This window comes from Peromyscus leucopus, chromosome 1, assembly GCF_004664715.2.
Source record: "Peromyscus leucopus breed LL Stock chromosome 1, UCI_PerLeu_2.1, whole genome shotgun sequence".
Lineage (NCBI taxonomy): Eukaryota > Metazoa > Chordata > Mammalia > Rodentia > Cricetidae > Peromyscus > Peromyscus leucopus.
The window spans coordinates 64,208,593-64,235,756 of NC_051063.1; the positions used below are offsets into that span (position 1 = coordinate 64,208,593).

The 27,164-nt window shown below is 42.2% G+C and overlaps 1 pseudogene; it reads right to left on the reverse strand.

Moving 5' to 3' along the window:
* Nucleotides 1-105: 105 nt before the first annotated feature.
* On the reverse strand, nucleotides 106-25,712 carry LOC119088711 (annotated as a pseudogene).
* Nucleotides 25,713-27,164: the final 1,452 nt, after the last annotated feature.

The window sequence follows — 27,164 nt, forward strand, 5'->3', positions numbered from 1 at the left end:
GGGACCCCAAGGTGTTCCCTGAGATGAACTAAGTACAGCAATGATATTCAGAGCAGATGGCTGACTTTAAAAAATATATAAGAAAAAAATTACTGATGAGAGAAACAAGGAGAGGGAGAACTGATATTCTTCAGAACAGAGAAGGAAGCTTCTGCCGTGGTCTCTCATCATGGTACTCTATAGAGGCAAGGTGCTCTCACCTGACCACACCCCTCCTCCCCTGGACACTGTCTCAATGCCTCTAGTTCCAAGGTAGGAAAGAAGACTAGGGGAGACTAGGGATTTGAGCAGCCCCCATCTGACTCACCTGAGCACAAAATTGACACTACACACTGGCACTTGCAGTCACTGAGAGGCACCCAGGCCCCTAGAGAACACTCCCAGAGGGTGGCCTCCTCACCACTGCACTTGGCACCATACAGCCAGGGTGCCGTCATCTCTTCAGGCCTCAGAACGTACTGGAAGGTAGAACGTGCATGGCTACAGCCAAGCTGTCTGCAGATCACTGAAGCTTCCTGCATGCCCCAGTGGTCACTACACACAAGGCCTCGCTGCCCACTGTGCTCCACTTCCAGACGGCCATCACACTGGTTTGAACCATCTATGAGATTCAGGGAATCCTCCCCAGTCAGTCCTTCCGGGATAAGACATGAGTTAGATGGAGAAGATACTGGGAATTTCATTCAAAATGCTCCTTGATTAGAAAACTCATCATCGCTGTCTATCATTTACTCCTTTTCCTAGATTCCCTCACAATGAACAGTCTGACTTATAACAGCATCAAAATGTTTGCTTTAATGAAACCTAAGTTAGTGGAAACTAGCACAAAGAAACGAGGCACCAGACATCACCAGCACTACGCTACTACAGACCTTGGTTGCCAATATTTTGCACACCTATCTCCCTCACACACAGTAAATAACAATGCACACTCACCAGAAGGGAGGGCCCAGCAGGTCAGCAGTAGGGGCCACAGACCCAGAGAAGATACTGCCATTCTGGATCCCACTGCAGCATCAGCTCCCCAAACTGATCGTCTCAGTTTAGGTACTTGTTCTGCCTCCGGGCAAAAGGTGGGCTCTAATTTACAGTGATGCTGTTCCAGGGTCAGAGCCTATAAGCACGCTGGGAGCCTCCCCTACATCAGAGCTGTCATCTGTAACCCAAAGAAGGCTTCCACTTGCTGTGACAGAGCCCAGAAAACACCAGCAGTGTGAAGCTTCCTGCAGCTGGTACCCAGTGCAACCCCAGGTGAGGAGGACAAGAAACAAGCTCTCAGTGTCTGTGCCTCGTGAAATCGGGGTCAAGCAGAAGAGTGAGTATCTTTCTCTCCCTCAAACAGAAGATCTGCACAAGGACCAGGATCTTTCCAAGATGTGTTAGTCATTAGTAAATAGACTTAAAATTTTCATTTCACATTTCTCTCCCTCTCTGGGAGCTTCTCATGGAGCCCCTATCCATTCACTTGACCAGAGGTCCACCGAAATTCCCACAAATACAGCTAACAAATGAGAGATATTTGTAAATTTTCCAACTCTATGAAAGGAGCTGGAGCCGCTCCCAAAAAAGGTGCTGAGTGGTGATATGGAGCTCCTGGGTGGGAAAGAATGAGAAGTATGAGAAGGGAAACAGGCAAGAGAAGTGAAGGCTGATATCCACTCCCAGGAAGGAGACAGGATCCAGTCATAGTGAAGACAGACAAGAAGCAGGCCCTCTTCTACCTGGGAATCCTCAGTGAACCCTCAGGCCTTTGACTGAGCTGCCATATCCTGGTCACCAACTCTCACATTACTTGCCATTGTCCTAACATGAAGTTTAACAGTGTTTAACGCTCCATGAAAATTGGGACCAAGACTCCTGGAAGAACGTGTATGAACCAGGCTCCATGACAGTTTATTATCCCAAACCACAAAAAGGTTCTGTTTTCTACTGTGACACGCCATGAGGGTCAATGTTGCAGCTGAATGCCAGGAGAATCTGAACTTCACCAGAACTTCATGCAGGCCCATGCTTATAAGACAACAAATACTAAAACCAATGTGCAACTTGGCCCATATGGCACAGCGAGAGGACTCCAGGAAATATACTTCCCAGACAGGATATGGTTGCGTTTGGGGAGGAAGCTTTGTGGCAGGAATCTTAGAGAGTCTTTATTAATAAAACAAACCCGGAGCCAAGTATTGGGGTGAACACTGGAAGATCAGAGAGACAGAACAGGCCACAGCCACCTCACCTTGCCAGTTCCTCAGCTTATCCTGTTTTCTCAGGCTGGAAGCCTCTGTGTCCTCATCCCATTGGCTCTCAGCTGAACTGCTGCTTGAAAGCCTGAATGCTTAACCAGCCAAATGCTTCTAGTTCCTGGTCTTCACACCTTATATATCTTTCTGCCTTCTACCATCACTCCCTGGGATTAAAGGCCGATTTCTGGGATTAAAGGCATGAGTCACTATGCTTGGCTGTTTCCATTGTGGCCTTGAACTCACAGAGATCCAGAGGGATTTCTGCCTCTGGAATGCTAGATTTAAGGTGTGAGTGCCACCATTTTCTAGCCTTTGTATCTACTGGCTGTTCTGTCTCTGACCCCAGATAAGTTTATTATGGTGCACAATATTTTGGGGAACACAATACCACCACAAAGGTTGATGTATTTTTCATGGAATTCTCATTCAGTGAGATCACATACAGTAGTCATTAGTAGGAAGTCTATGGAGAGATGAAAACAGGGTGTGACCATGGGTTGGTCTCATGAGAGCTGTGGTCCAGGAATACTCTGGACATGCAGAATGTGGTCCTGAATAAATATGATCACAATTGATCTGAGAAAGTTTTATCACATTGGCCACCATTAATCTTCCAGTGGGTGCTAGACAAAAGACAAGGTGGACATAAATACTAAAGCCTCCAGTACATTAACAGGCTGCTGGCCTTGGAAAAGCCATGCCTGGAGGTGACAAGAAGGTCAACACCATGCCTCATCAGGAGTCAGCCTCTCCTCAAAAGAACTGTGAAAAGAAGGATGAGTAGAAAACCCAAAATCCTTGGTCACAAATGAGAACACATGTTCCAGGTTAGGAAGAGAAGAGAGGCCCAGAATAGGGGCCGTGGTGGAATCACAACGTTTCTGGAAAGGACTAACAAGGATAGCCATAAGGAATCAGGTGCTAAAGGAGCTGTGTGCACACCTCAGAAGAACCCCGAGAAAGAGCAAGAACCACTTACTCTGAGGCTTTTACCTGCTTAATAAAACACCCAGTCTAAGGACCAGCCTTGAAAGAAATGAGATACAACTCAGTATACCAGCCTAGATAAATAAGTACTGGTCAGGGACACAGGGGAGTGGCATTTGGGTCTGTAAAATGTAGGCACTGGTCATCATGAAGGCCCTATTGAAAGCAATAAAGCAGGAATAGCGAATGGACCCAGGGAAACAGAGACACACTTTGCAGAATGAGGAGTGCCCAGCCTTCTTCACATCCTTTCCAGTCTGTCTTTGTGCTATTCTACATTCTCATTGTCTTCTTTACGCACCAGGCTCTTGGATTCTGGAGGCCCTTCCACTCTCTTCCATGAGGACAACTTCAATGTGCTCATAGACACCCTCTGAGGGATGTTGCCCTGACATTCTACAACCTGCAGAGCTCCACATCACGACTTACAGGACAAACACTGCTGTAAACTCAGCCACTCTTTCTAGCACCTACAGCTTCCCATGCATGCTGAGACCCAACATGTAGGGATCAGACACTGAGAGCATAAGTGCCATGTGGCCACAGATGTAAGCAACATTTGCAGCATCAAGCTCACAGAAGCTGCGTGGACTGTGGTCACCAGGAACTTTGGTTGTGCAAGTTGGACTGCAAGGGTCTCGAGAGGGTTTGCCAGTACAATGGGGTGAGAGGTGAAAATTCATGAGCTTTGTGTTACAGCATGGTGACTTTAGTTTACACCAACATATTCTGTCCTTGCACATTAACAAAACAGTAGATTTAAACTGTTCTAACCACAAACAAATGATAGGCTTATGAGGTAGCACATATATTATGTCCACAATGTATATACATATTAAAACATCATGGTTTTGATAGGAGTGGTGGTACATGCCTACAGCATCACTTGGAATGTGGTGGCAGGATATTCAATAAAGCTCAGGTCTAACCTGGGCTACATGAGACCTTGTCTCAAAAGAACAAGAAAAAAATCGTGTTAGACACCTTAACTGTATATAATTTTGTTGATCTATTGGAGAAAAAATAAAATTTAACATTATTAAATGAAAACAATAACATGTAAGGAAGTTTTAAGACCACAAAGGCAATATATTTTTAATTAAACTGTCAAAAATCAGCAAGTCCTAAAGCAGCAACAAAGAAGTCATTGTTATCCACTCCAGATTCAAAGGACTGAGAGCCAATGTCTCATCAAAATCATGACAGTAGTAACCAGAAGTAGGGAAATATATTCAAAGTAGTGGGGGGAAAAGTCAAACAATGATTCTTATCTCTGGCAATACTCATCTTCCAAGTAAAGGAGAAACTGAGACTTTCTGGGGCAAATGAAGGCTGGATGAGCCCCTTGTTAGTCCACTGTTTACATTCAACCCTGAAAGAAATCCTCCATGATAACACCACAGGGTCCTGGGGAGCATCACATCCTCCATGGTGACACCACAGGGCCCAGGGGAGCATCACATCCTCCATGGTGACATCACAAGGCCCTGGGGAGCATCACATCCTCTATGATGACATCACAGGGCCCTGGGGAGAATCACATCCTCCATGATGACACCACAGGGTCCTGGGGAGCATCACATCCTCCATGACATCACAGGGCCCTGGGGAGCATCACATCCTCCATGGTGACATCACAGGGCCCTGGGGAGCATCACATCCTCCATGACATCACAGGGTCCTGGGGAGCATCACATCCTCCATGGTGACACCACAGGGCCCTGGGGAGCATCACATCCTCCATGATGACATCACAGGGCCCTGGGGAGCATCACATCCTCCATGATAACACCACAGGGCCCTGGGGAGCATCACATCCTCCATGGTGACACCACAGGGTCCTGAGGAGCATCCTGAAGTTGCATGAAGAAAAAAGAACACTGGCATATAAATAAGGAAGCATGGATGCTATGATGCTGTGGTTTTGAAATGCAACTTCTTCTCCTACATTATAGAAAAGATAACCCCTAATTAAAAGATGTAAAATATGGAGGCTGGAGTGATGGCTCAGAGTACTGGTTGTTCTTCCAAAGGACCCAGGTTCAATTCCCAGCACCCGCATGACAGATCACAGCTGTTTATAATTCCAGTTCCAAGTACCCAACACCCTCATGCAGGCAAAACATCAATGTACAAAAAAAAAGATGTAATAATTTGTGAAAATTGCTCAAAGGAGGAAACAAATAATATAGGAACAGAATTTATATAATTATATAATTTATATTATGTAATTATGGAAGTCAAGTTGATGTTAACTCAAAGCATATAGTTATAAATAAAATGCATAAATTGTAGTACCAAAGGTAGCTCTAGGAAAACAATTTTTAAATATATTGAATCCACACTCACCGTGTTTATTACAATGTTATTCATAAGATCCAAGATAGTTAACCAATATAACCACCTATTTTCTGATAAATAGGTTAAATATATATATATATATATATTTATTTTCTGATATTATTTTCTGATAAATAGGTTAAATAAATATATATATATATTACTCGCCCATAAAAATCATGAAATCCTGTCATTTTCAACAAGTCGGAAACTGGTGATCATTACATTAAAAAATGAAAAAAATGCAGAGAAAGAAAAACATTCATGGTATACATAGAATCTGAGAGGTTATCTCATGGAATTTTATGTTAGCATGGTGTGTACCAAAGACTGTGGCACGGGAGACAGAGGGTTGGGGAAAAGTTGATCAACAGACACTAAGTTACATTTAAGAAGGAAAGATAAGCCAGGCAGTGGTGGTGCACACCTTTAATCCCAGCACTCAGGAGGCAGAGCCAGGCAGATCTCTGTGAGTTTGAGGCCAGCCTGGTCTACAGAGCAAGATCCAGGATGGGCACCAAAACTACACAGAGAAACCCTGTCTCAGGGGGAAAAAAAAGAAGGAAAGATAAGTTCTGCTATTCTACTGGACAATAAAGAGAAGATGTATAATGTATTGTATATTTCCAAAGAAGCCATAGGAACAATTTTCGAATGCATTCAAAGAAAATGATACATTTCTGACTAAGTACATATGATTATCAAAATTGAACATTATACCACATATATATGTATTAAAAGGCCACAGAATATGCCACAAAATATATACAATGCTAAACATCACTAGAATAGCTTTTAAACAATAAAAAATAAAAATGTAATATGCTGAAAACTAAATTTCTAAAACTAAGCAGCATGCAAAAAAAATCAGTAAACACAAAATGCAATTTGGAAGAAATAAAAAAATCAAACCTCATAAAACACACAGAAATATACAACAAAATGGCAGAAGTATCAATGCCTAGTGAGTAGTTACTTTGAATGAAAATGAATTAAATCTATTATCAAAGGAAAAGAATCCCAGAATATTAAAAATATATCATATATTATCTACAATAGATTCACTTTAACACATAAATAGGTTGACAGACAGAGAGGTGTGCTTATACATTGAGTAATGAATTGACACCAGATCAGAAAAACTATAAGGAAAAATTGTGACATGAGAACAAAAGGACCATTATAAATTGATCAAAGTGTCATTTCACCAATCATAAATGACAATGCTCAGGACATAAATAGCAGAACCTTGGGAAATAGAAACAGACTTTGTTGAGGGAACTGGGAAGTGTATACAGTTCTGCAATAGTGACTGGAGACTTAGAAAGCGGCTATCTCCGGAATCTGTCCCTGGTGCATGGGCAGGCTTTGGGGAGCCCGGTGCCTGTGGTGTGACGCAGTTTTGGTGCAGTGGGGAGGGGCTTGGACTTGCCTAGGCTCAGTGTGCCAGGCTCTGCTGACTCCCCATGGGAGACCTTGATTTGGGAGATGTGGGGATGTGGGGTGGCTCAGGAGGAAGGGCTGGGGGGTCGGAGGAGGTGGGATCTGTGGGTGGTATGTAGAGTGAGTAGAAAATTTCTTAATAAAGAAAAATGAAAACAAAAAAAAGAAAGGAAGGAAGGGAAGAAGGAAGGAAGGAAGGAAGGAAGGAAGGAAGGAAGGAAGGAAGGAAGGAAGGAAGAAAGAAAGAAAGAAAGAAAGAAAGAAAGAAAGAAAGAAAGAAAGAAAGAAAGAAAGAAAGAAAGGAAAGAAGGAAGCTGCCATCCCAGTAGACAAAACAACCATAGGGAATGTGGTCAGGAAGGAGAGAATTGTAGCAACCCTCACAACCAATTTAGGCTGATTGACACACAGGAGACTTCCCAGCATGAAACATATCGTAGACCACATAACAAATCTGAATAAAGTTAAAAGCTGGTTTAAATGAAAACAGTCATTTTAAATACAATGAAAAATTTATTGATAACAGAAAAATATATGAGAAGAAATATATACATTTTTCAAAGTAACACAGACAACTAATGAGATTTAAAAAAAAAATCAAATCATAGAACCCGAGGGATAACTCAGTGGTTAAAAGCACTTACTGTTCATAGAATAGAACAGCTCTGAACTATAGCTTACTTTTCCTGGTTTGGTCTGACAGAATGATTGAATGCTTTTGTACAAAAATCAGAGCCTTAAAAACAAGGATTTGGTGAGATTGTAAAATGGTGTGCCACTTTGGCAAAACAGTTTGGTGGTTGGTCAAAATGCAAAACATTGTTACTCTGTTACTCAACAATTCTACCCTTAGGAATATATCCTCAAACTACTGAAAATGTGCACCTATGAAACATGTACATGAAGGTTTACAGCAGTGTGTTGCTAATAGTAAAAAAGTTAAAACAACTCAAATAGCTATCAAATACTGGAGAGAAATAAAATGTGGCTTATTCATACAATAGAATATTATTAAGACATAAAAATGAATGAGAAACTGACAGATTAAATGACTTTGGTGAACCTTCATAATTTCATTTGTAGATCTTTCCATTTCTAATTTATAAATACATTTGGGGTTATAAATTATAAATGTACTGCCTCCTGTCAACATTGTATACTTCTATTTGATGATTTCTGTGTCAAACATTATATGGAAATGTTTCCAAGTATTTTCTGTATTAACTGTGAATGAATAGAACAAAATAAATTGCCTGTGATGGAAAAAAAAAAGCACTTACTGTTCTTGCAGAGACCTGAGTTCAGTTCCCAGCACCCACATCAGGCAGCTCATAACCACCTGGAACTCCATCTCCAGGGGATCTGAGCCCTTCTTCTGGCCTCCACAGGCACCCATACACACATACACAAAATTTTAAAATAAAGTAAATATTTAAGAAGCAAACAAGTTAAAAAGAAAATGAAATAACACTGGAAAGTAAAAGCACAACATACCAAATTAAAAAATAACAAATATGCAGTGCTTAGAGGGATATTTTCATCTGTGAACACCTATGTTTTAAAACAAAAATGAGCTCAAATTAATGGCAAAACTTTATACTTTAAAGACACTAGAATAAAGAAAAATGCAAAGCTACTAAGAACAAGGAACTATATGAATTGTGGATGAAATAAATAATATAGAGACCAGAAAAATTTACATCAAAAGTATTTGTGTAATACTTTGGATAGACCAATAAAAAATGGAGAGCAAGGACCCACATTATCAAAATCAAAAGTGGGCAATATATATATATAATGAATGTATATATATACATTCACATATATATGAATACACATATATATGCATTCATACTATCTATATATATTTTCACACACACACACACACAAACACAATTTTCACAGTAAAAAAAGGGGGAGGAGAAGAAGCATTACCCAGGCTAGACAGAGCAAAGCTGTATTTGGTGGATCTCATATGTAGGAAATCCTGAGGTCTTCACAAAGAAAGTAACAGACATAACACACTACCCCACCAAGTTACAGAATACATATCAACACAGACATGTAAATTATTTAGATAACAATTATTTTGTATGCTAGCACTGAACAGTCAAAAAGAAAATAACTTTATTACATATAAAAAAATCTAGCAGTATGTTTAACCCCAAATATGGAGGAGTTATTTTAAAAAATCAAGCTTTGCTTTACAAAATTAAATAAATCTAGAGCCTAGTCAGGAAATTTAGCTTAAGAAGCCCTGCCCAAGAGACTCAAGGGAGAGAGAAAGGGGCAAACCACGAGCCACCTGTGACCCTGGAGGTACACAACAGCCTTTCTAGGTGTCTTGGCCCACAGGTTCCTGGGAAGGAAGCATGTGATCAAAAGCAGTTGAGGCCCCATTTTCAGAACCCTTTCATACAGAGCCCGAGAAACAAACATTCAGAAACGCCCACCCAACATTCAGCCCTGGGAACCATTTAGGAAGTTCCATGACTATTTATTGTTTCACTTGTTACTGTGACCAAGTATCTGAAGGTAAAGAGAGAAAGGATTTATTTGCACATAAGTCAGGGAGATAAAGTTTACCATAGAGGGGAAGGCATGGCAGCAGGAAAGTCATAAAGGCAATCTCATTGCATCCTAAAGTAGGCCAAGAGGAGACAGGGAGTGGGCCTGGGCTATAAAAACCTCAAGATAGAATTATCTCAGCCAATCAAAAGACACATATCCAGAGTCAAATTAAAGGCCAATTTTCTTTAATGAAAAATTATTAAGAATGACAGAATGGTGGCACAAAATGTAAGGCCACAGGAATCCTCCTAAGTAGACCTTGATAGAGTATCAAATTACCTCAGTGTCAGCCATTGTGAGAATGTGTTCCAGAGTCATGCTTCATGAGAGGGGATTCCAATTCCCTGAACAAGAAAGGGACCCTGGTCACAGAAGGAGGCTCTCCTCACACCCATGACCACCCCTCTCCTCAGCCTTTTCCACCTCAGTCATGACCATGCCCTAACTTGATAAAGCCAATGCCTAGGACCCAAAAGTCCCATCTTATGAGGCCAGCACAAAGTGTCCACATGATTTCCCACAAATAAAACAAATTTGCATATTTTCCAACTTTATTGATGGGAGTTAGATCCTTACCTAGCTTAACCATGCAAAGTACTTGGGATGATTATGGAGTATCCAGAGAGGAAAGGAACTAGTCAGAATGGGGACAGAGAAGGGTGGTAGAAAATAAGGCCTGGAGCCCTTAACCAAGAAGAAGATTATAGCCTACTACACTGCCTGGGAATCCCCACTGGATCTGAGGCCTTCCGCTAAGCTGCCCTCTGCTGGTAACCAGCTCCTTTGTAAGGTTATTAAGCACTAACAATGCTGGGCTGTCTCCTGCCTGTTAAGCTGCCTGCAGGTTGCTCAGGGAGTTCCAAGGACATAGTTTTCATGGGTTGACTCTATGCTAGAGAGAGCTTTTTGGTGATGCATTTGCCTAGTGTCACAGATGCTCCAAAAGCAGCTCTTCATCCATGCTCCTGTGAGTGACCGCAGTGAATTCCCTGGTTCACTGAACTAGACTCTTGTTGAAGCATTTCTTTGATCTGTTGTTTCTGTCCCCTGTTTGTGATGAATAAAATTTTGCTCACATCTGCCCAGGAAAAGTCAAACAACAGTGTGTGTTACATGGATGGAAGGCTGAATTGCCTCAAGAGCAGTCTGGTGTTCAGGGATAAAAGAAGGTTCCATCATTCATCAAGCTTAGAGCAGCCTCTTTTCATCAGAAGGCTAGGAGATCCTATAGGCACCAGAAGGAAAGCCCATACTCCAGACAGACCAAGAGGTTCTACTCTCCACAGTGGCACCTCAAAGGTCAATAATACCACAAAATACTAGGTGAATCCAATGTTCATCAGAACCCCATCAGGGCCCATTTAGATCTGACCGTGGATGCTAACATACCTGTACAACTTGCTCCATGTGGACTGGAGAAAACACATATCCCAGGAATCATGTAACCACAGTGATCTGGATGTGTGTGTTCACAGGTTTTCTTTTGATGGGGAAGATCATGCCCAGAGTCATCAGTGGGACAATGATGGAGAACAACATGAGAATGACATGGGCCAATTTAGTGAGAAAAGAAGCCCAGAATTGTCTAGACATGGAAGGTGTGATCCTGAGTGAATGTGGTAAGTTTTGTTTTGTGAAGGCATAGTCACAAAAATTTTGGTCACACCATCAAGCTTCCAGTATGTGCTATTCTCAAGTCAGGACAGGTGTGAGAGCAGCAACTTTATGCTGTGGGATGGCCTGTATGTCAAATCTTTTGCTCTGATTGGTCAATAAATAAAATACTAATTGGCCAGTGGCTAGGCAGGAAGTATAGGTGGGACTAACAGAGGAGAAAAGAAAGAACAGGAAGGCAGAAGGAGTCACTGCCAGCCACCACCATGACAAGCACCATGTGAAGACACCGGTAAGCCACAAGCCAGGTGGCAAGGTATAGATTTATGGAAATGGATTAATTTAAGCTGTAAGAACAGATAGCAAGAAGCCTGCCACGGCCATACAGTTTGTAAGCAATATAAGTCTCTGTGTTTACTTGGTTGGGTCTGAGCGGCTGTGGGACTGGCGGGTGATGTAGATTTGTCCTGACTCTGGGCAAGGCAGGAAAACTCTAGCTACAACTTTAGGTGTATTGACTTCCCACAGAGGTGGGACAGCCAAGCCTGCAGCTGACATGAGGGTTCACACCATGTTTCTTGAGGAGAAAACCACCTCTCAAAAGAACTGTAGGAGCAAGGGGTGGGAATTCCACAGTCTTCTCACAACTGGCTGAAGACAGAAATCAAGAAGGAAATTAAAACATTTTTTTTTAGAATTGAATGCAAATGAAAACACAAGACACCCAAGGCTATGGCGCACAGTGCAGGCAGTTCTAAGGGGCAAGTTCATAGCACTGAGTGCCTACATTAAAAAGTTGGAGATATGTCATATTGGTAACTAAACAGCGCAGCTAAAAGTTCTAGAACAATAAGACACATGACCCAAAAAGAGGAGGTGCAGAAAATGCTCCAACTCGGGGCTGAAATCAATGAAATAAAGACACATAAACAACAACCAAAACAAACAAACAAACAAACCATGAAGAATCCATGAAACAGTGTTGATTCTCGGAGAAAATCAACAAGATTGACAAACCCTTATCCAAATTAACAAAAAGACTCAGAAGAGGGTCCAAATTAATAAAATTAGAGATGAAGGAGGGCATCACAGCAGCCACTGATGAATTCAGAGTCATAAGGACATACTTTAAAAATTCTGTGCTCCACCAAACTGGAAAACCTAGAAGAAATGCATGAATTTCTAAATCTGTATGATCTATTGATGTTCAATCATGATGAAAATAACAAGCCCATAGCCTCTAGTGAAATAGATGCTGGCTGTAATTAAAAATATCCCTACAGGAAGGAAGGGAGGGAAGGAGGGAGGGAGAGAGGAAGGGAGGGAGAGAGAGAGAGAGGAAAATAAAAAGCCCATGGCCAGATGTGCTCAGCTTAGAATTCTACCAGACCTTCAAAGGAGAGCTAATACTAATACTCCTCAAACGATTCCACAAAATATAAATTGAAGGAACACTTTCCAACTCTTTATACAAAGTCACTATTCTCTGATACCAATACCATACAAGGACCTAACAAAAAAAGAATAAATTATACAACAATATTCCTTATGAACATAGATGCAAAATCAAATTTCTCAATAAAATACTTGCAAAGCAAATTAAAAAATACATCAACAAGATTATCCCCCAAGTCAAGTTGGCTTCATTCCAGAGATGTAAGGATGGTTCAACATACACAAATAAGTAAACATAATCCACCATATAAACAGACTTAGAGACAAACTACATGATCACCTTATTAGATGCAAAAAATGGTCATTGACAAAATCCAACATCCCTTCATGATAAAAATCCTGAGGAGAGCAGAAAGGAAATTTGCAGAAAGCTCACAACCAATATTAACCTAAGCAGAGATCACACTCAAAGAATTTCCACTAAATTCAGGAAGAAAGACAAGGATGCCCACTCTCTTGATATCTATTCAATAGAGTACTTGAAGTGTTACCTAGAGCAACAAGACAATGGAAGGAAATCAAGGGAATACAAACAGGAAGAGAAGAATTTGAAAGTCTTTGAGATGATGTGATTTTACACATAAAAGACACTAGAGACTCAAGTGGAATAGATCTACAGCCAATAAACACTTTCAGCATAACAGCAGGATGTAAAAGTAACATATAAAAATCAATATCTTTCCTATATACAAATAACAGGCCGAGAAAGAAATCAGGACAACAATACCATTCACAATATCATATATCTATTGAATGAGATGTAATCTATACCTGATATTCCATACCAAGAACCTAAGACTAAATAGGTCATGAACCTAGGGGAAATTTTACTGCTATTGTTATGCTGAAGAAATGTAGCAATAAAATGATTTTTAATGCCATTTGCTATACCCATCAATCAGTGCATTGTTCAACTCTTATCAGGGAAGCTTCTTTTTGTAGTAAATGGTAATTAACATAGAGACCCAGAACTAGAAAAAGCAAAGAAAGTGAGACTTTGGAGCACTCAGTCCTAAATGGGATGCCTTCATCAAAGCCCTCACCTCAAGGCTAATGAGATCTATATAAGAGCTACAAGTAATGTATGATTCCAAGGAAATAGTGTCCTCCTCAGAGATTGTGGCAGCGTACAAAAGACCTGCATAGGTTCAAATCTGAGGGGTTCCAGCTGAAGGGGAAGTGGTTACAGGGTCCCACCCCAACCATGAAACAATCTAGTGCTGGGAAAGGGAACATAGGCTTTCTCCAGTGGAGATTCACTGAGTGTATCAAGTACAGTCCAGGCAGGACCCATGCTCAGGAGTAGCTAGCCAACACAAAAGGAACTCTATAAATTTGGGGGGAAGGGCAGGGATTTTTGTCCCATTTTGTTTTGGAGGGTATTTTTTCTCTTGTTTTGGGGGTTTTGGTTTTGTATTTTGTTTTTTTTTTAAGACAGAGCATAAACTTGGGGAGATAGGGAGGGTCTGAAAGGAGTTATGAGGGGAGGGGACATATGATCAAAATATACTGCAAGAAAAAATTTTAATGAAAAAAAGAGAGAGAAAGGGCAGAAAAGGAGTGAGAGAGGCAGGGCAAGAGCACAGAGATGTATAGGAAACACAGTGTAGTCATTGTGAATACCCTATTGAAAGATGACTGATGTGTTTAGAACATCTGCATTCCAACATTAATTCATCTGTTGTTCACAATAGACAACCTGTGTTTCAAGAATGAATAATAAGGAAACTGGTCTATGTGCACACTGTGGTGTTCTACCCTTTAAGAAGAAGGTCCTCCTGTCATCTTGAACATGGATGAGTCAGAAGGACCGTGTTATGTTAAGAGGCCAGGGACATAAGGCTGTCACCACATGACCATACTTCTGTGTACTCATAGGAGCTGAGTAGCACTTTGGTTACCAGAGGCCTTGGGGTTAGGAAGTGTAGTAATATATTGTGTACCCTAATAAATTTGCCTGAAGATCAGAGAGACAAAGGAACACCTCTTACTGCTAGGACTTCTCAGCCTGAAAAGCTTTACTCAGCTGAAAGACTTCAGTTCCTGTCTCCTCAAGGGAGGTCATTGGCATGAATTGAAGGGGTGTTGGTTAAAGAACACAGTAATTTAGTTACAAAGGTAAGGTCAAGGGATCTATTGTGCAACATAATTACTATCACTTCACCAGAAAGTAGATTTTAAGTGTTCTCACCATAAATAAATGATAATTATATGGCTTAATATATTGATTACATTGATTAGACATTGCACAATATGTATATATCAAAACATGTTGTATACCTTAAATACATATTTTTTATTGGTCATTTGGAGAAATAGTATCAAAATGTACTAAATTGAAAATGCTAACATGAGAAGTTCAAAAGGAGAGTACATACCTGTTGATACTGTTGTTGTTTAGGTCTTGTGTAGGGAGCCACACTGTTGAAGTATCGTGGGGCCTGAAGTGGGCACATGGGAGGGGTTGAAGTAAGGGAAGAAGGAAAGGGGAGAAAGTGATGTAATTATATTTTAATTTTAAAGAAGACTGCACTATGATCAGTCTTCAAAAGTCAGAGTGTTCAAAGCAGCAACAAGGACGTGGCTATTGACATAGTTGGGAATAAAAGATGAGCTGTCATTTTCTCATCAAAAGCTGGAAATGGGAAAACACATTCAAATTAGTGTAAGAAAAAGCTAACAAATAGTAATTCTAGGCAAAGGAGATGACTTAGTCTACAAAGGCCTGCAACACTGCCATGAGGACCAGATTCTGAATCCCCCAGAGCCTGGCTAAAAACTGCTGCATGCAGTGGTGCATGCTTATAACCCAGCGCTGGGGAGATGTCTTGCTTAGGGTTTCTATCGATATGATAAAACACCCTGAGCAAAGGAAGCATGGAGAGGAAGTGCTTAGTTCAGCTTACAATTCTATATCAGGCCATCACTGAGAGAAGTCAAGGCAACTCACACAGGGCAGGAACCTGGAAGAAGGAGCTGATGCAGAGGCCATAGAGAAGTGCTGCTTACTGGCTTGTTCTCAATGGTTTAGTCAGCCTGCCTTCTTATAACATCCAGGACCGCCAGCCCAAAGGTGGCACCATCCACAGTGATCTGGGCCCTCCCATATCACTATCAGTCAAGAAAATGCACCAAAAGCTTTTCCACAGGTGAATCTGGTGTGGGCATTTTTTCAACTGAGCCTCCCAAATGACTCTAGCTTTTGTTGGGCTGATATAAAACTAATCAGCATGTCCCTTTATTTTCTCTTTACCATATCTTAGTACATTTTTTTTTACTTATTTTTAAAAGCTGTTTGTTATTTTATATTCTTGTCTTTAAATTTATATTTACCTCATTTTACTGTATTTGTAGTAGGTTGTTTACTTCATCTTGAGTAAACTTGTTTCTACTTTTTATTATGTACATGTGTATGTGACTATGTATAGGAATGTTCACATCAGCACCAGTGCCCATGGAAACCAGAGGAGGGTATCAGCTCTCCTGGAGCTGGAGCTGAGAAGTGTGGGAGCTGCTGGCCATGAGTCCTCTGCAAGAGCACTCCTAACACTTAGCTGAGCCGATTTGCCAGCTCTCATCCTTTTTTTTTTTTCCCCATAAAAGCTTTCAGCTGGGCATGGTGGCTCATGCCTTTACTTCCAGCATTCAGGAGGCAGAGGCAGGTAAATCTCTATGAGTTGGGGGCCGGCCAGCCTGCTCTGCATATTCAGCTCCAGATCACCCAAGGCTACAGTGTGTGACTTTGCCTCAAACAAACAAACAAAAAACAAAACAAAACAAAACAAAACAAAAACACTTAATCTCTTCCTCTTCCTAACACTGTTCTCAAATTTCTTTTACGTTCTTTCATTTAACCTTCTTCTCAGCTAACCTTTCTGTTTGTCCTTCCCTTGTTTTCTTCTTAGACCCCATTCATTCACATTTCACCTGGGTTGCCTCATCCACCCTTGATGTGAGGGTTTGTGCCTGGTCTCATCACATCTTTTTTTTTTTTGTTTTTTTTTTTTGTTTTTGGTTTTTTTTTTTTTCTTTTTTTTTTTTTTTTTGAGACAGGGTTTCTCTGTATAGCTTTGCGCCTTTCCTGGGACTCACTTGGTAGCTCAGGCTGGCCTCGAACTCACAGAGATCCACCTGGCTCTGCCTCCTGAGTGCTGGAATTAAAGGTGTGCGCCACCACTGCCCGGGCCATTACATCTTGTTATGCCGTGTTTGTTTGATATCCCTGGGAGGTCTGATCTTTTCTGAAGGGAAACAGAGGAGCAGTGGATCTGGGAGAGAGGGGAGGGAGGGAAAACTGCAATTGGAAAGTATTCTATGAGAGAAGAATAAAGAGAAAGAAAAAACATTTTCCCTAAATAACTTCCTTTTAATTTTATAGCATTTGCCATGTTCTGATTCTTGGTGACTCTTGGTGAGTTCACGTGTTTTAGTTTGTTTCAGCGTATTTCTGTATCTTATTCAGTTTGATGTGGTTTCTGCTACATTAAGTTTTTTTTCTCCTTCTTGATGGGTAATGGGGTTTGAGTCCACAGCAGTAGTCTGCTCACTAAGAAGATTCCCCAATAAAACAGGAAAGGGAATCCAAACCAGTAGATAAACAGATTGGAACACACAAACACCAAAAATCGTATACGAAAGGCAACATAACCCAAAAATCATGATTCTCAACTACTGAGGTGAAAGCTATGAAATGGGTGGAATACGAACAGAGTAATGGGGTAAGGAAAGGAAGGCAGACCTGGAGAAGAAAGACAGAAACAGATGAGAACTCTAACTCGGTGGGTGAGAAATTGAGCAGCGATGATGGAAAGTCACAACATCAATGGGAAACTCGAACTCAGAAGGAAAACTGATATTTTGAAAAAAAAATAGAAATATTGGAAATGAGAAACTGAGAGAAGTAAATACAGAAACAGTGAAAGGGGTCCCAACAGTTTCGACCAAGCAGAAGAAAGAACCCTGAAAACCCCAAGTCGAAGGACACATTCATACTTCAATAAAGAAAAAATAAATGAACAGGGTCACAGTTTCTGAAGTGATACGGTCAAGAAATTAACCTCAGAATTCATGGGATAGAAGGAATTGAGATTTAAAATAAATTGAATTAAATAAAGACAGAATATCTGTTAAATTATAGCAGAAAATTTCCCTCATCTAGGGGAAGGACGGGACTTTTATAAGTGCAATAGATATGACCAGAAGAGCCTTTCCAAACCACATTAGAGTCGTGATGTCAAAGACACAAAACAAAGGAACAATATTAAAAGGGGAATATATAATATATAATACATATATAAAGGGGAAATGCCAACTCAAGAAATGAAGCAAATGCACCTGCTATTACTAAATTTCTAAACAGAAACTCTAAAATCCAGAAAATCCCCAAAAGTAAATAGCTACTATGATAATCTTTTTTCTATCTTTTTAATTAACATAGAATTATATCACTTATCATTTTCCCTTTCCTTCCTCCAACTCCTGCCATGCCCCCCCTTTAAAACTGATAGTCTCGTTTTTTATTACTGTTACATACATATATGTGTGTGTACATACATCCACACATATGTACATACATCACCTGATGAGTGTATTTTTGGTTGGTGGTGTATACATGGTTTCAGTGCTGACCGGTTGTATTGGATAATTAGGAGACTTACACCTGGGAGAGTCTAATTCTCCCTACCTGCAGTCATTAGTTGCCAGTGGTTCTTTGTCTAGAGGTGGAGCACTGTGAAAATTTCCCCCTTCAGCATTAACATGTCCGTTGATGTTGGCTTTGTCCCAGTCTTGTTTATACAAATGCTATCCATTTCTAGGAGAGACTTCTGCTATTCTAGTTTACAGTCTTCCCACTCCCCTCTGCTACAGTTCTCTGAGCCATAGATGCTGGAGCTGAGATGTAGGTGAATTCATTGGGGCTGAGCTCCCACTACCCACCGATTCTATAGTGTGTCCTATGGTGGTTTTCTATGATGGTCTCCATTTCCTACAAAGAGAGGCTCCTGTGATAAGGGGTGGTAACTGCACTTATCTGTGTGCATAAGGATAAGATTTAGAATGTGTTTGAGGCAGTAGGGTCTAGCAAGTAGCAGTAGTAAAAGAAGGGCTCTAACAGGCCCAAAATGGTAAACACACAGTGCTGACGGGGACAGGTCCTGCCCCCCTCCCCCCACTCCCCATCCCCACACCCTGATTCTCTTTTGCTAAACCACTAGACTCCTTACTTGACCATTTCCTCATGTCTGACTCATCCCTGAGGCTGGCCACCAAGGTCCAGCTGTCAAAATCCCGTATTTGGATACACTGACTGACATGTCCAATCAGAACTTACCAACTCATCCCAACGTGGACTTCCCTTTTTTCTCCTTAAAAACTACTCCTGCAGAGCACTTGCTGCTGTTTCTGCCTATTGAGATTCGGCCACCCTGTCTCTCTATCTTGCTAAATAAAAGATCTCTTTGTGTTGAAAACTGGTGTTTGGGTGATGGTCTGTGCCTAATCTGGAGTCCAGAAGGGAACACCCCTTCAGTAGATTCGCTTCTAAGATCCATGACCTCACTAGCCCCAGGCAATTGACTAGGCTGAGTTCCCTCCTCTTGGCGGGCCTTAAGTTCAGTTAGACAGGTGTTGGTTACAACCTATATGTGAATGCCACTTTTTGAACCTTTACAGATGGCTTATAACACTGGTCATAGTTGTGGTTCATGGATGTCATTGCTCAGTGGACTATTAATTGGCAGCTTGTATAGTATTCTCTGGTAGCATGGAGGCTAGAATTCAGAAAAGAGGCTTTCAGGTTAGATGCAACTCAAATAATCTAGCCCTGTATCCCAAACGTGCTGTGTCTTCAGCAATAGGGGCTTACCTTCAACTTCTAAGAGGCAACCAAAGACAATGGCAGTGGCCTAAATATATTATTTGTGGAATCACTTGAAGTACTCTGAACAACCACTGAAAAGGAGGTTTCTGGTGCCAGGTACTGGGTTGTTTGTTAGTCTATGGTCCTTGTGGGGAGCATTGTAAACCCAAGTGGTGTAACTTCCCTGAAGATATAGTATAATATTAGGTAAATATAATATGATTCTTTGAGGCTTTATCAAATGACTTTAATGTTAATTATCCTTCCTCCTTCAATGTCTTTCTGTACTGACCTCCCTCTCGCCTGCCCAGTTGGAGCCTCCTTCCAGTTTTTCTATTTCTAGATTCATATTGCCTATACCCTGTTATTCCCCTCAATAGCATCCCACCACCTATAAGCCTTTATACTTTCCTGGTTTCTATGGTTACTCATTGTTTACTCACATCTGAGGGTTTGGAGCTAGGAACCTAGGTGACAGAGAACATATGGTGTTTATCTTTTGGGGTCTGGGTTACCTCACTCAGTATGATCATTTCTATGCCCATCCATTTACCTGAAAATATCATAATTTTATTTTTTTATAGCTGAATAGTATTCCATTGTGTATACTTACCACACATTTTCATCATCCATTCATCTACTGAAGGACATTTAAGTTGTTTCCATTTCCTGGCTGTTGTAAATAGGGTGGCAAGGAACATTGCTGACTAAGTATCTGTAGAGTAGGTTGTCAAGTCCTTTGGGCATATGCCAAGGAGTATGACTAGGTCATATCATAGATTTCCTTTTAGCTTTTTGAGGATTCCCCATACTGATTTCCATAGCAGCCACACCAATTTGCATTCCCACCAACAGTGACTGAGGGTTCCTCTTCCCCCATCTTACCAGGAATTTCTGTCATTTTCTTGCTGACCTTAGCCATTCTGAGTGGGGTAGGACAGCTGGGGTTCGCTCATGATCTTCTGGCTCCAATGGGCTTGGGATGGTCCACTTGTCAAGATCTGCCATCCACAGCACACAAAGCTTACCTCATAGGCTTAAGCCAGCTCCACGCCACAGCTGCTGCTGTCCTTGGTGGTCATCCCTTTGTACTGGGATCTCCAAATTTTTGGGGTCACCACTGCAACTAGACTGATCTTCACCAGTAGCTTGTCCTGAGCTCTCTTCAGAAACTCTGACCCTGCCACATGGTGCCAGGCCTCAACTTTTTTCCATGACCCTTTAAATCCTAGGGTTCTCACACTGCCAAAACCAGTACCACCTGGGGAGATTTTTACACATTACCTAGTCTAGAAGCCAGCATGGGATGCAGCCTTACCCCTACCCTACTCCCAGACCACAGCTTCTGTGTGCTGACCCTGAAGAAATACTGCCCAGAAGATTTTGCCTCAAGGATGCTGGTCTCTTTTTATTGCAGCTGATTTCTCAGTCCCAAATAACCAGAATCAATTGTCCCAATACAGCAAGTTTTATCTTCAATGGTTCTGATCGCTTGTTGATTATAGCTGATTCTTCAACCCCAGCTGACCACAAATTCTTAATTCAAAATGTGTGTGTGTATGTGTGTGTGTGTGTGTGTGTGTGTGTGTGTGTGTGTGTGTGTATACACAGCCCAGACAGAGTCTTTGCTTCCTTCTGGAACTTTCCAAGCCAGGCCCCTGTTGTCTGCATCTCTTTCAGTATCCCTGGCTTCCAAGCTCCTACCACAGCCTATTAAGCTCTGAGTACTCAGTGACTTTTCTAGCCCAAAATGTCAAAATCCTTCTTCAAGCATCCCAAAAACAACATGGCCAGGTCTGTCCCCGCAGATCTATCCCACTTCCTGGTACCAATTCTCTGTTCTAATTTGGCTTCTATTGGTATGACAAAATACTATGACCAAAAGAAAATAGGAGATTGGGGCAGTGATAGCTTATAGATAGCTTACAGTCTACCATGAAGGGAAATGAGGGCAGGGGCTAAGCAGGAACCTGGAGGCAGGAATTGAAGCATAGGTTATGAAGGAATACTGCTTACTGTCTTACTCTCCAGAGCTTGCTTTCTTATACACCCAAGGACTACCTGACCAGGAATAGTACTACCCATAGTGGGCTACACCCTCCCACATCCATCATTAATCAAGAATGCCCCCATAGATTTACCTACAGGGAATCTGATGGAGGGATTTTCTCCATTGAGGTGCCTCTTTGCAAATGACTCCAGCTATGTCAAGCTGACAAAAGACTAACCAGGACACATATGAGATGCCACAGGCTAACAAATAAAAAAGCCCAGTGTCAGTGGGCTACTTCTTTCAGAGTTGTTAGTCACTGAGGTTACAAAGACCCCTAAATAGTTCCTGTTATTGCCAATGCTCTTGGTTAGTCTCCAGAATTTGACAGTAAGTCTCTGTTGCTGAAGACACCACATACTTGAGTCATAGAACATGAAGAAATCAAGTGGGTACTGATCTGGAAATTTCATCGCTACCATCCAGCTTTCATAATGCTGAATGGTGTGATGCATACTGCCATAGAAGAAAAGTAATCATCAGTCTTACCCATCCATGAGCCCTGAGAGCTATAAAAATGACTGGCCTGGCAAGACATGACCATCAGCACAACAATGACATGAATGTTATGGGAGTAACCACCCACTTTCTGGTTGGCTCTAAGGCTGACTGCACAAGACAAAATACATACCAGCCACCTTTATCAAATGAAGAGCCTCTGGCTAGACAGATGATACCATCTGTTTCACTTCTAATAAGTTAAATTTATCAAGAAAAAATAATTGCACAAGATCTACATAGATGGGAACAGGCTTTATATCAAGGGCTGAGGACATGGTCTAAGAAGATGATGACCTCATCCAAAGCAGTTGGCATATGCAGTGCAATGCCTATCAAAACCCAAGCAAGTTCTCAAAAAGTTAGAAAGTTAATTCTAGTATTCTTGTAGAGATGAGAATTCCCAAAGACCCACAACCATACAAGCAGCTAGATACTCAACTTCCTCATTTCATAACTTACAGCAAAGCTACGTGGACCATGTGGTATGGCATGAGGCTAGATGCAGAGACCAGTGGAACAGAAATAATAGTACAAAAATCATCACACACACTTACAGTCATCAAATTTCTTAAAGGGACTATGACCATTCACATAGGAAAAAGAGTGTCTCAAACAAGGTTCTGGAGAAACTGGATATCCATGTGGAACATGTGAGCCAGGTCTCCCCCACACACACACCAGAAACAAGGTGACTCAAGGCCCATCAAAGCCCTGGACATAGTGCTAAAGGACATGGAAAGCTAGAGGTGATGCTGTAGGACTTTGGACTTGCAATGTCAAGTTTTAAAGTCTGCCATAAAAATATGCAAAACCATCAATGACACTCAAAAAAGACAGACCAGCTATTTCTGAAATCCATAGCAGAACTGAGGAGACATTTGTCCAAAGGTTGACGAAAGTCAACAAACCTGAAAGGCTAGAGAAGGTAAAAAGGAGGCCAAGGAACCTCTGCATCAGAGAACACAGGCCTTGAATTACCTGCCTAGCTATCCATGGTCATCACAGCCCAGACCTCAGATTCTGACCACATCACACCCTACCAGTCCATAACCTCACTCACTTCCCCTGAAAAAGTCAGGGAAGCATCTTGGTCACGGCCACAGCAGTGTCCAGGCTCTCATGGACAATGGAACATCAGTGACACATTGCCCACACAGTGGAAGACCTGCTTCTACCCAGGCACTGAACCCCAGTCAAACTCCCAGATGTGGACACAGCCACACCATACCAACTCCCAGCATAACATGTGATCTATGAGCAAGTCCAGGTCAGTTCTCACTGAACCTCCAGGGAATTCTCACAGAGGTGCTCACCACCCACCAGTGAGACTTCCAGGTGTCCTTGGGACAAAGGCCAGACTGAAGTGACTGAGGTCAGGGAAGCCTCCACACAGGCACTAGGTGACGTGTCCTGATGGCTGCTTTCGGGTCCCCAGAAATGAATGGTGTGGGAGGAGGATACAGGACCACCTTCATTAGCCCTGACACAGAGGACCACAACACTGGGGACTACAGACCAAATACTCTGATCCCTGCTCTGTCCTCCCTTGAACCTTGGACTCCACACAGACCCTGAGCACCAACACTCCTTCTGATCACTCAGCTTCTACAGAATCATGGCCATCTGTGTCCTGGAAAGGGCAGTGAGCACTGATTTCAGGGGACACCTTGGGGTCTCCCACAACTACATCTCGGTGGTAGAGTGGATTATTTTCAGCTATGTATCTGGGGTAAGGGGTCCATTGACATTACCTTGGAGCAGATATCTGGGTCTCCTTTCTTCCTGTATGTATATACAATATGAAGAGTGGAATACCCTGTGTGGGTTCTCCTACCTGTGCACATGACCTGGGTGTAGGTCAGAAGGTCACATTGCTCTAGGAAGTTCACATTGATCTGGCAATGTAAAATGTCAGGCTCTGTTCCCTTGCATTTAATGTACTTCTCTTCTTGCTTCCTATCTGCTCTATGATGGGCTCTGGACCACTGTAGAGCAGTGCCACATTCCAGCTGTCTGCAGAGAACGCCAGCCTCCTCCTTCTGCAAGTCACATCTCAGGGAAAGGCCTGAAAGGCCAGTGGCCTCTGGAATCCCAGCACAAGGGCTGCTACCATCAGCTAGGCCAATTTGTCGGGTGGTACCACCTGGTGGCATAGAAGAGAAACCGAGTCTTGGTATTGTGTCCCTAGGGCAAACACAAGGGATGGGTACTGACTGCCCCATGTTGAGTCACTGTCTATAGTACCCCTGGAGGTGTCCCCACCCATTGCTGTTTTCCTAAAGTAACAAACCCCATCCTTCCAGGGCTTCTGCCTTCTACACCATGTGGCTAACTCCTTGGTTGGAGCTTTGCTTTATGCATAGTCAGAATAGGAACATTCTCTAGTGGCCAACATTAACAAGGGAAGTAGCTAACTTTAAAAACTCGGAGATCTTATTTAAAGTTACTAGGAAAGTGTCTACAAAAGGTGAGAACCCAGTAGGATTAAGACTCCAAGCTTAGGATGTGTTCATACCTGGCCAGACCCTCCCCTACGAATTTGCCTCCGTGCTTCCATGACCGAGACAGATAGAGAAGTCCCAGGGAGTAAGGATCTTGAGGTCTCCATCTAACTTACCTGAGCAGATAATCACAGCCACACATTGGCATTTGCAGCCGCTGAGGGGCCCCCAGGGCCCCAGGAGGCACTCCCAGAGGGTGGCTTCCTCACCACGGCACTGGGCACCATATAGCCAAGGTTGTTTCATCTCTTCAGGTGTCAAAATATACTGGGAAATAGAATGCACAGAGCCACAGCCGAGCTGTCTGCAGATCACTGAGGCCTCCTGCATGCCCAAGCCGTCCCCACACATGAGGCCCCACTGTCCATCATACAGCAATTGTATTTGGCCTTCACATTTATTATCACCACCCAGGAAATTCACCAAGTTCTCACCAGCCAGACCTTCAGGAATAAGAATAAAAACACAGAGAGAACATTCTGGGTTTCATTTAGAATGCTTCACGATTAGAAAGCTCATCTTCAGACTGGCACGGTGACGCACACCTTTAATCCCTGCACCAGAAGGTAGAAGCAGGTGGATCTCTGAGTTCAAGGCCAGCCTTGTCTATAGGGCAAGTTCCAGGACAGCCAGGCCTACACAGAGAAACCATGAGAAGAAGAAGAAGAAGAAGAAGAAGAAGAAGAAGAAGAAGAAGAAGAAGAAGAAGAAGAAGAAGAAGAAGAAGAAAAGGAGGAGGAGGGAAGAAGAGGAGGAGGAGGAAGAAAAGAGGAAGAAGAAGAAGAAGAAGAAGAAGAAGAAGAAGAAGAAGAAGAAGAAGAAAAAGAAGAAGAAGAAAAAGAAGAAGAAGAAGCTGACTTATCTTCACTACACATCCCAATTCCATAAATACTCTGTATTGTTACAGAATCCAAATGGTTGCTTTGGTGAAATCAAAGTTAGTTAAAATAAACACACACACATACACACACACACAAAGTAAGGCATCAGACACCACCAACACTGTGCCATCCCTGAGCACAGTCACTAATATTCTATAGACCTGTGTCCCTGACACCCAGGCCTTCACACAGCAGCACACACTCACCAGGAGGAAGAGGCCAGCAGGCCAGCAGCAGCAGAGGCCACAGCCCGAGAGAAGACCGTTCCATGCCAGGACTCCTTGTAAGTGCAGTTCCCCAGGCTGACGACCTCAGAACAGGTACCTGTCTCTGCCTTCAGGAAGAAGGTGAACTCCAACTCAGGGTGACAATATTTGGGAGCCAGAGTCCTTTCAGCACCATAGGCTCCTCCCCCACATTAGAGCTCTCTTCTCCACCCAAAGCAAACATTCACCCACCATGTCAGAGCCCAGACAGTGCCAGCAGTGCGGAGCTTCCTGCAGCTGGTGCCCAAAGCAGTCCTAGGTGTGTGGAGAGCAAGGAGTCTCCTCCCAGAAAGGCTTGCATGTCTGTAGCTGCCAAGGCCAATATCAGAAAAGACATCAAAGGCCTTCTGCCTCAGACGGAAGATCTGACTGAAGACCAGATTCCTTCCAAGAGCGGTTTGTTGTCAATAGACAGACTTGGCAATTTAATCATGCTGCTCTCAACATGTTTGCCCTGGGCCCAGTCTTGAGAAGAGTGCATGTCTCTCTGAGGGGACAAGATACCTAATAAATGGCCACACAAGCAAGTCCACTTTACAAGGGCGGTAGACAAACTAAAGAATATGTAGACGAGAGGACATGATGTCATCATGGTTCAGACGTCTACTTTTGATAAGCCTCTCTCAAAGGGAAAACATGCAACACATACTGATGAACTTTGCTCATTAGGTTCAAGTCTGCATTACTGCACAGAAAGTTCTCAATGAATCTACAGCACACGATTTCAGGAATTCATTTATAAGAAGTCAAGTGTGGGATGATTTTCATTTTCCTTCCATGCATTGTCTACAGACATAGATTCTTTTTATTTAAAATTCTTCTCTCATACGTTACATCCCAACCACAGTTTCCCCTCCCACATCCGCTCTCCACCAGATCCACTCCCCCATCTCCCTTCAGAAAAGAGCAGGCCAGATTCTATAATGAACATCAGTTGTGTAAACAAAATAGTCTCAATAAATAAAAACATACACCCACAATAAAATGTACGGGGTCCAGAAGAAAACAAAAACTCAAGGATCTTTAATGTAAAATTATTAAAAAATGACAAAGTGGAGGAGGGGCCCACCAGGCCACATCCCCTACCTGGGGAAGTATTGGTGGCTGCTGAGAGAGGGAGTAATTTTTCTCTTTGTAGGTTTGGCCAGTGATAAGTTGCTCACACTCCAGTGAATGACCTCATATCCACAGACTTAGTGGCAGCACTAACTGGACCCAAGGAGTTAAAGTAAAATGAAAAAGACCATGAAGTTGGGAGGGAGAGTCACTGGGGGGTGGAGTCTGGAGGTTGTTGGAGGGGCAGGAAGTGGATATAATAAAAACATATTATGTATATATGTACATATACATATATACAAACATATATGAACTTCTCAAAGAATAATTTGTTTTTAAGACAATTTTAAGGAATGACAGTGTGCAGAAACTAAATGACATGTTTTCAAAAACAAATTTC